Raw genomic sequence first — 10,289 nt, 5'->3', positions numbered from 1 at the left:
CTCTCTCCCTCCTGTCAATACCGCATGTCTGTAGGCTTTGCCCCCACAGAACACAACTGCACGCGCAAAAGATGCGGCTAAAACCGCGCATGCAGCCTTCCAGCAGCAGCAGCAGCAGCAGCATAGTTCTTGACGACACGTGGAAATGCGGGCTCGTGCTGCTGCTAACGTTTACATTCCACGCATTGCACGCGCATCTCGTTCGTGCAAGGGGCGGGGTCAGCTCGGTAACCTTCAGTATGAGGTCCGTGTACTGTTAATGTGGGGGGTGGTGGTGGAAAGAAGGGTGCCGATGTTCATAGAGACTTGGAGACAAACGGAGGGAATCTTGCACTGGTTTGAAGCGCTGCCATACACAAGCACATATCACCACAACCTGCTTAATAATAATGAAGGTATTTTGCCGTTGGTGGTTAAAGCTGAAGAGGAGTTCAGTCTGTTAGTCACTCAGTTGCCTTTACAGAGACACACGAATCACTGTTGTGTCATCAACTGTCACAATGATAAATTTTTTAAAAAAAAAAAAAAAGGTCAAGAGGTAAGTTAGTATTATCTGCTTTCCCGATAGCAAAAAAAAAAAAAACTGTCGCTGGAGGCGTCAGAGCTTTGTGGTGACAGCAGTCTCAACAGTATAGGTCGACATTTCGTATCAGAATTACATGTATAGATAAACAACCATTGTTTCATCAGCTCGATCCCAACATTACAGGCAGACCGTGCTTTAGTCTTTCACGCATGAAGCAGGCTGTCCTGTTGTCTCTTTGTTTCTGATGTCCACCATATAAAATTGTTACCTCGGCAACTGTAAAACGATCTTTCAGACTTAGAACTTCTGTTTGATTAAAATCACTCTGTATCCATGCCAATAAAGCTGAAATCGTCTTAGCTCATAGAAGACACAGAGAATGCGAGGTAGCCACCCACATACATGTACACTCACCCTTCCCACACTTTCTTCCGGTTTGAGTAATGCAATGAGAAAACTTCTAAATGGTGAGTGGATGGTGCCATAGGTCTCTGGTCTAAGTGAAAGAAGACCTTCATTGAATTTGTAGAGCGACTCTATGTAGAGGTGAGTTTTATGTGTTGTGACAGAAGACTGAATACAAACCAACAGTCAACCATACAACAAAGAGGAGGGACATAGGAGGGTGTCCCAGTTGTTGGCATCAGCAAGCCTCGAAACTGCAATCTGTCTCAAAGGATGTATAAGGTTTCGAACTTTCCAAAATCTGATTTTGATGTTAAGATCCGTCAACGAACAGTCATGATGACTCATCAACAAATCCTCCTCTCTATCACACCCACGCACCCACGCACGAATTAATAGGCGAACGGGGCTATTGCGCTTGTAGTACATACAGAGTTCACGCTTAATGGCGAAGATAATTGTTATACATATTTAAAAAACACTACACTTAACTACAAGAAAACGTGACAAGAGGAAACTACTAAAGACAAACGGATATGTAGACAGATTGCCCTGACGTCTGCTTTACCGTTTGTCAAAAGAAACTGGACACACTAAACACACTAGAACGGAAAAAAAATTCCAAAGAAGATGACCAAAAAAAAAAAAAACCTGTAATAAAGCACGCAACAACCATCACGCACAATGTCAACAACAATCATCACACACAAGTTTAACACCTGTAATCGAATAAAAGACCAAGACCAGTATCACACGCCCAATGCCAGCCATCACACACAAGGCCAGCACCATCATTCACGAGGCCAACCCCAGCCTTGACTCACAAGGCCAGGAACATCAGCAACCCGAAGAAAAGCCTCCCACCGTGACCTCAGTGACCCATGGGAGGTCATCGCCGTGCAAGGCTGCTCAGGGGGAGCGAGCGGCGCTGCGCGGTCACCGCGGCAGACTCCTCCGATGTCAGTTATTTTGGGGCGAAACTCTTCGCCTCCAGACGCTTGAACGAAAAGCTTCAGCGCTCCGACCTCAAAAATAGCTCCAGCAGAAATTGTGTGGGAGAGACGGGTGGAGGACGAGTGGGGTGGGTGAAGGAATCTAAACATAGTTCCATAGCATGGGTAGCTGGGTAGTAACCTCACCCAGTAATACATACATACGCTTGTCACACACTGAATGTTCCTGTATGTTGGATCCAAAAACAAAAACAGAAAAAAGGAGAAAAAAGACGTGGGAGGTTACCGGAAGTCTTCATTCTAAACGCTGCGCGACTTTTCACTTTTCTCGTCTGACGGTTGTTGTTGAGACTAAACACCGAAGTATATTCTCAAAATGTAAGCTGGGTGGAGCGGGATGTTAAGATGGGGTGGAGTGTGTGTAAACGAGAGGAAAAGACGAAGAAAATTTGCGTGAGTGTGTATACGGGTGGGCGTGTGGCTGTGAGACGGTAAGAATGTCTGCGAAAGAGTGTTTATCTGAGAGAGAGGGAGGGAGGGAGGGAGAAAGAAAGAGATGCCGGTTTTCACTTCAAAGCAAGTCCCACACTGCCGTGCCTCAATGTGCCTGTCTACCGCCAGCCCGAGTTCTGCGAGGCTTGCGAAAGAACTGCAGCGCTAGCAGACAGGGTGCAGACGCCACCCCAGAACACACAGGCCTGCCATCCGGTGATTGTGGCCAACGGTAAGCAGAGGCCCGCATATAGGACGGCGGCGAACGTTGAAACGTGCGCGAATGATGGTCTGGCAGGCTGACACGTGCGCGTGTGCAACTATCGGGGAGGCCACAACGGACTGTTCTCTCCCCTGCAGGAGCAACAGCCCGATGCTGGGTGTATCCGCGGGTAGATAGTTAAGGCGACCTGTTTACACACTCACCTGTCCACTACCTTAAAAAGCGAGGATAGTCGTGCAGGGTGGGTAGGTGGGAATTATTAAGGGCAAGAATATGTAGACATGACTAAGGGTCCAGACCCCTCGGATGTTCCATTATCCTTGGGGTGGTAAAGGGTAAAAAGTAACATCAAGAAATATCCTCGAGGTCTGGACACTGCTTTGTAACTATGGGCACATGATCATTGCCTCTGATTTCCCCCAGTTTCAGAGAAAGAACAGAGTGCCCGAGACGAGATCTGAACCCAGGACAGCAAATCCTCACTGCATTCTTAGCAGGAAACATCCGTCTCTATGTAGGCGTGCACTCTTTTATCTTCATTTAAAGTGCTTGTCTTATATCCAACAGCATCTACCTGTCCACCCAGCCTTAGTTTATGTTTTGAGTCTACTTTGCACGCTACATCAAGAATGAAGGATGACAATGTCTGATGCATGTGGCATGAAGTATTTTGCTCTCTGATATAATTTCTCATCACCAGTCAAGGATATCGCCGAGCTCTTCAATCATTTCGTCAGCGCCAACCGACGCCCGGCAATCTGGAGGATTCCAGTGTTATTCACAAGGCCCTCCGTAATGTGTCACGTGTTCGGATCCCGGATTAGATGAGAGGAAGATCCGTCTTAGTCGCTGTTCAAGAAAGATACCAGTCTTTTCACCAACTTTAACGATGTTTCATGGTGAATGTAACTATGAACCCAATAAAGTTAATTGCTGGGTGACAGATTTCACTTGATTGTCAATCCATTAAGAATTGGGACAACTTGATAGTGTGTGACTTCTGATGCAGGTTTTACTTGAAAAATGAGCCATAGGTAAGTCGGATTTCTAGGCACCAACACTAAACTCTACTAGAAAAGAGAGAAGGACAACAAGAAGGAGAAAAGTTTGTTCAACATTTTAACTAATCACCTAATCACTTTTGCAAGTAGCGGTCAAGAAAAAACCTCTTCACAAAACGAAAACTCTAATTTAGTGTCCACTATAATTCTCGTTGCACTTCTGTGGTCCGTCTTGGAGGAGGAAACAGCTAGGTAAAATACTGCAGCTTACATCCCTTTCACCGACGAGAAGCAGCGAGAGTAGAAAGGGACGCCATGAACCTCGTGTACAAACGGCCGGATATGACGTCTACAGCAACAACAGCACCCGGTGCAGTGACAACAAACAGTCAGACATTCATCCGGTGTGCAGTTTCTGGCCGGAACACACAATAGGTGAGTGTTATTCACACCTTGTCAAAAGTGCATCTACAGTTACCCAGGATCTGCTTCTTCTCATCCCTCTCTTGCATTTGTCGACTCGGTTTTTTTTTTTTTAAAAAATTGTCATGAAACAGGTGTGGGATGGGTGGCTGTACACCAACTACAGCGGAAGCAGATCAAAGAGCAAGGAACCATTTCTCACCTGAAATGTCAGGCTGCAAAGTCTGTCTTCAAACATTGCAATCGTCTCTGGGGTCAAGAAGTCTGCTCGCCCTGTCAGCCATGTGAGTCATCAAGTCTATGGCAACAATTACAAGAAACTCAGACAACCAGGGAAAAAGTCAAATCATCCAAATGTTTCAGCTTGGAATTCAGCCAGACTGACTAACTACTACAACAGACTGGGATAAAACCTCTTGTTTTCTTTAATTTCTTTAATTATCTCATCGATAATTCGGTAGACGCCACACAACTCTATCTGTCCTCAGAACTTAACCCTCCACCGCCACCTTCTTCTGACTGCTCACCAGATATTCCCGTCTCTCCCCTTAATATCCCCGACTTGTATCTCAGGGCTGTGTACATAGCTCGGTTTTAGACCACCTGTGAGTCATAATGCTGTCGGAGATACACTGGCATCATCATGGCAGTTAGAGAAAAAAATTGTTTTCAGCTTTTCAGCTTTGCCAAAAATAAACTTGGCAACTGTGGGCCATGCAGTAGGACATGCATCTGATTGTGACTGCTCGTCAGTGCCTCCTTAAAATCAGTAGACGGAAACTAAGAGGCATGTAAATGTCGCGAATTGCTAGTCCATCAAGACATCTCTACCCAGTCAGTATTCCTGCTGGAGCGAACATTATTTACAAACAAATGTTTTGAGACGAGGGGAGTACGGGGTGGGGAACGGCACATTCCGAAACTAGAGGAACTCAGAAAAAGAAAGTAGTTTCTGCATCAGATGATGAGCTGTGTCCTTGTGACGAAGAAAAATAAATGAATTCTGATTGTGGGAAAACAAATGATAATTTAATGCCATACATTCTCTAGCATTAGTCTATCAACAAACATCATCACCGATCAGTCATGCGTGTCCGAGGTAGGGTTGGTACTAATGACAGTTGGCGGAGGTGTCGTAGTGTTGGCGAAGGACAGCTATGATACACATGATACATAGCTGTCGAATGGTAGTGACGTGGCAGAGATGGATGAAGATGTGATAGCAACAAAGATGGATGGTAGCACCAGAAATGTTAGATATTATAATTCATCACAACAAAAGCAACGTGAAATATGAAGTTGAACTACACTAGTTGTGAATAAACTTGTGCTTTTGAGTTTAAAATTTCGAATATTTGCAGTAAAGCTGCTGAAACTGCTACTTCCAAGCATACGATTAATCTTTTTGTAAAGGACAAAAAAAATTGCACAGGTGTACAATATTACGAGATGCAACCACACGTTCAAACCTACACATGAGCATGCATTTTCTTGTTTCTTTATATACACTTGTCTAGCATGTATACAAGATCTCCTCCCCCGCCAAACACACACACACAAACACTCCACACACGCACACACACACACACACGAGCAACAGACACACGCAAACACACCACACAGACACACAAACACATACACATAAAAAAAACTACACACGCACGCATGCAGACGAGAATTTCCCCACCAACCATCTGAAAGCGACTGTGTGAACTAGTAAACAGAGAGGGAGGACAGTCGGTAGGGAGTGGCGAGGGATGGCATGCATGTACAACAACAAACGTCTACAGCCACCACTGTCTCTCTGCAGGCGCCACCAACAGTTGCAGGCAATACTTACTGTCTACGCAACTCTCTCTACTGACATGTCCCATTTACAACGTTGCCGGCGCCAGAGCGGAGCTGAGCGGCTACCACAATCCACAAGTCGATTCCGATGATGGCGGCGAAGAAGTCCACGCCTGAAGAAGAACAACAACAGCAGCAGCAACAACAAGGGTGGCGAGGGCTGCTTCGTCACCTGTGGCGCCCGACGTCGTCTCCATCGCCACCACCATTGTGCACAACGACCGAACGAATGCTCACATCTTCCTCGACACCTGTAGCACCGCCAGCCATCTGTTTCTCACCTTCATTTCACCCCCAAACCCCCCCTCTCTCGCTCTCTCTCTCTCTCCTTTTTCTGCCTCCAACTCTTTCGCCTAGCGTCTACCTCCAGGCGAGGCAGCGACTTCCGGCAACGGCGGAACTTCAAAAGTAAAATTCACAAGCATAATGCTGCTGATGATGCTGATGATGCCGGTGGTGAAGGGAGGAGGGCAGGCTTACAGCACCCACTCTCGTCTGTGTCGCTGGATACCAAAGAGTTGACGTCACTTCCGTGTCGGTCTGCCTGCAGGTCATCCTTGCGACAGCTGACGAGACACAGGGGCCATTCCGCGAAGCCACTGCGGGTTCGGTGTTACATCCAGCTTGTACTGACAGGGTGGAATCCTCGTCTTGCACACCCCGAACACAGCCGTCCTTAAAGGAAAACTTCAAGAACACTCATTGGAATCCACAGCGAGAATCTGCCAGAAGCAGCGCCTGCATTATTCACTTATCCCGACAGGTCTCGTCGAATGCGAACAGTTTCCGGTTTTTTTTTTTATTTCTCGTTTTTCTTTTCTTCCCCCTTCTGGCCTCTTCTGCCATTCCACAGACGATCGGATCTCTGTAGCAGGCTGCGTTGGCGTGGGGGTGTGGTGTGGGTGGGGGGATGGCGGCAGACAGTAGCGTCAGGTGAAAGAAAGGACTAAAGAAGACCGGAGCTCTCAAACACACCTGACCGCTGTAACCAGCCGATAAGTGAGTTTGAAGACAACATCACCGGCACCCGCAGCTAAACACACACCTACCCCCACCATCACCTTGTCTTCCTCCTCCCCTAACCTCCCCAACCCCCAACCCCCGCACACACTCGCCTTCCTTCTCACTTTCTTCACCCTCCACAGCTCCTGCTCGTGCACTGCGCTTGTGAGAAGTTCACCGAGGTCAACACGCTCGCCAGAGAGATTGACGAAATTCTGTGGCATCCGCCCTTGCTGGTGGATGTGGGGTGTGTATGTGGGGGTGGGGTAGGGTGGGGAAGTGGAGCACGGTACAAGGTTGAGCGGAAGACAAAATATAGGTACCAGGGGCAGGATGATGGTGGCTGGAGTGTGTGTGTGGGGGAGAGAGGCAAACAGCAGAAAAAGTTGCTTTGAATTCCGAACAAAGTTGTCGGCAGGAAAAAGCAAAGATGTATGTAATTTATGCTAGTGACTGTCTGAGGTTGCTGCACGACACGGCAAAGGAGCAGATGGAGTTTTCATTGCCATCAGAAGACATTTGCAGCTCACACACACAGTTTCACCTTTACAACAATGAACCTGAGGATTTAGATTAACTCGCTCTCTCTCTCTCGTCAGCCTCCTTCCTTGAAGTCCCCTTCTCTGATAATTATTTACCCTAGTCTTGACCCCTTTCATTTTAATTTGTTCCCTCCTAGCCACTCCTCTGCACTAGTCTGTCTTAATAAAGCTAGTTTTTGTGAATAACGAACTCTAAACTCAAAGTAATGAATTAAATACTCTGTGACACGGATAAAACTACCGACAGACAGCCCTTAAACAGGTGTCATGTCCAGAAAAAGAGAAAGAAGGAGGTGTATCGGAGTCGAGATGTGAACCCTCAACACCCGATTCTCCTCAGAAGACTGATTGCCGGTATTCACATGATCACCAAGCAGAAATGCAGTCAAATGTTTAAGCATGAGACCTTTTGACACTGATGTAAAGTCTATCGCAGGGAAGACTCGTACAGACACAGAAACTCAAAAGATGTTGGGGACCATTTAATTCCAAGATGCGTACAATGAGCGGATGAGATTTATCTTATATATTACGTATCAATTACTAGCCACTTCATCAAGTCTGAGACGGACGTATGGGGCTCATTCATAGTCCTCTCTCACAGTCGCTTGTCAGAATGACAACAACCTTTGAACCAGTCTGATCACTACGGCCGTCTGTAAAGACGATTTGTACGTTCATCGCGGGTACCCGACAGGACGTAAGTCAACCAACCGTGACGAATTTGCACTTCCCACTTGACCTGATCCAACTTACAGCAACGAACGCAGACAATACTTCAACTCTAAAACACACAGTCGGGCAAGGTTGCTTAGCGTCAGTCCGTTCATATTCTGTGTGCGTCCATGTCTGGTCAGGTGAAAACGTTGAGAGGCACACAGGTAGCTGACGGAATTCCATGCCTGGCATCTTTTAGATATCAGAGTGTGCCATCACTTAAAGAAAACAAATCTCTCCATTCAGAGCATTAAAAATAAAAAGAAGCAAGAACTGCTAAGAGAATGGCACGGTGCCATAGGCTTTTGAAGTCTCAGCATGCCGCAGCGAGCCTCCAGAAGCAGACAGACATGGCTATGCCCTCGACAGACTTGTCGGCACTGTGTGTGTGTGTGAGCGCGAGCTACGTTGCCCAACATTTTCACGCCGCAAAATCAGCGCCTGCTAAACAGTTCTTCGTCTGCCTTCGAGGCTCCTCTGTGTGTGTGTGTGGTTTTTTTTTTTTTTTCCATTTTTTTCTTCTTTTTTATTTATTTTGGTAACCATCCGACGCTGCTGATTGGCTAGTCATGACATCATCGCGGGTACATATAAGGAGGTAGTATACGCAAGGGGCGGAAAGTCACGAGCAAGACATTCGACACTTGCTTCCAGGCTGAGCGAACCCCTTTCCTCCCCTCGATTCCTCCGTGGAAGACGAGATTTGTCTGTCTGTCAGGTAGGCGAGCAGCTCTACGGAAAGCGGGGTAATGCGCACAGCTCGCAGGTAGAAATCAGTTGCTTCCCTTAGAAAGGGGCGTTAACATTACTGAGCAGCTCGAGGAATAATTATTCGTCTTGTCAAAGTCTCTATTTTTCCTTAATCAAAGCATTGAAATGTTCTTCAATTTTACACTGAGCATGCACCCACGGAACTTAAAAGCAAACAAAAACAAAAACAAAAAAAAACTTACTATGACATATGTTAGAATCAGATTTCTTGTTCAAAAGTGTTGTACTACTTTAGTCATAATAAAAGACCATTTTCTTGTTTTGTAGTTGCATAAGCATTTTGTATTTTTTCCCAGATTACATTTGTACTCTATGTTTGTATTGCTGACATACTGAATTCGCTGACAGTACAATTGCTTGATATGTAGGTATGATTAAATAGAGCAAGCTAAGTAGATCGTTTTGTATAGCCTGCGAATTGTGTTATAAATATTAAAATGGCCCTTAGAGAATAAAAATCCTGATTCCTTCTTCACGGGGTCAGGTACCTGCTTCAACAAATGGGACAACTAGAGGAATATACGTTGTACCACATGAGAATCGAACTTGTGTGCTCCTCTCTTCCCCAGCTCGCATTGTAATATTATAGCTTGCTTGTGTGCTTGTGTGTGTGGGTAGCGGGAGAGACAGAGTGTGTGAATAATGTGTGTGTGTGTGTGTGTGTGTGTGTGTGTGTGTGTGTGTGTGTGTGTGTGCATACCTGCGTGTGTGTGTCTGTGTGTGCATAAGATTGTATTGTGTGGAAGGAAGTGTAGGTGGAGGAAGAATGTGGTTAATGGCACTCGTCTGGCACTCGAGATAACCTGTTTTTGTTATGGAATATCAAAGGCAAGTGGCGGTCTTCTAAAACCCATGGGACAATATCCTTGCTAGAATAAAATGTCAGCCTTTGAACTTGCATATTTTCTTGCTTGTGTGGACATAGCTGCTACATTAGTAATTGCCGGGTCGTGACCTCGTCACTTGTGAGCAGTGCTCAAGTCACAGCCTACATTTCTGACTTACCAAGGTGAGATGGTATGGTTGGTTGAATTTTGAAAGAACAACTCCAAAAATGGTTGTAAATGTTTTATACAATTTATTGAAGTGCACCTCATAATGCTAAAAGTAATGTCAAAATGCGGCTAAACCACAAAACTCGTATCACAATCTTACTAAAGCATTGTTTACAGCTCTTATTGAAACAACAATCAAGATGAGTTTATTTCAGCAAAATATTAGTTTCCGTGTGTGAGACAGCTTTTGGGTGGTGGGATGTCTTACTTTAATAATTAAATCGGTCCAATGTAAATGGACCTGCAGTGCAGTGGGTCCTAAACAATGAGAGACAACAAGGTCCCGGTCTGTTGGACACATTTCTGACAGTCGTCGTCTTTACAAAAGGTA

The sequence above is a fragment of the Pomacea canaliculata genome, linkage group LG3, assembly GCF_003073045.1.
Source record: "Pomacea canaliculata isolate SZHN2017 linkage group LG3, ASM307304v1, whole genome shotgun sequence".
Lineage (NCBI taxonomy): Eukaryota > Metazoa > Mollusca > Gastropoda > Architaenioglossa > Ampullariidae > Pomacea > Pomacea canaliculata.
This window is presented reverse-complemented; position numbering follows the sequence as displayed.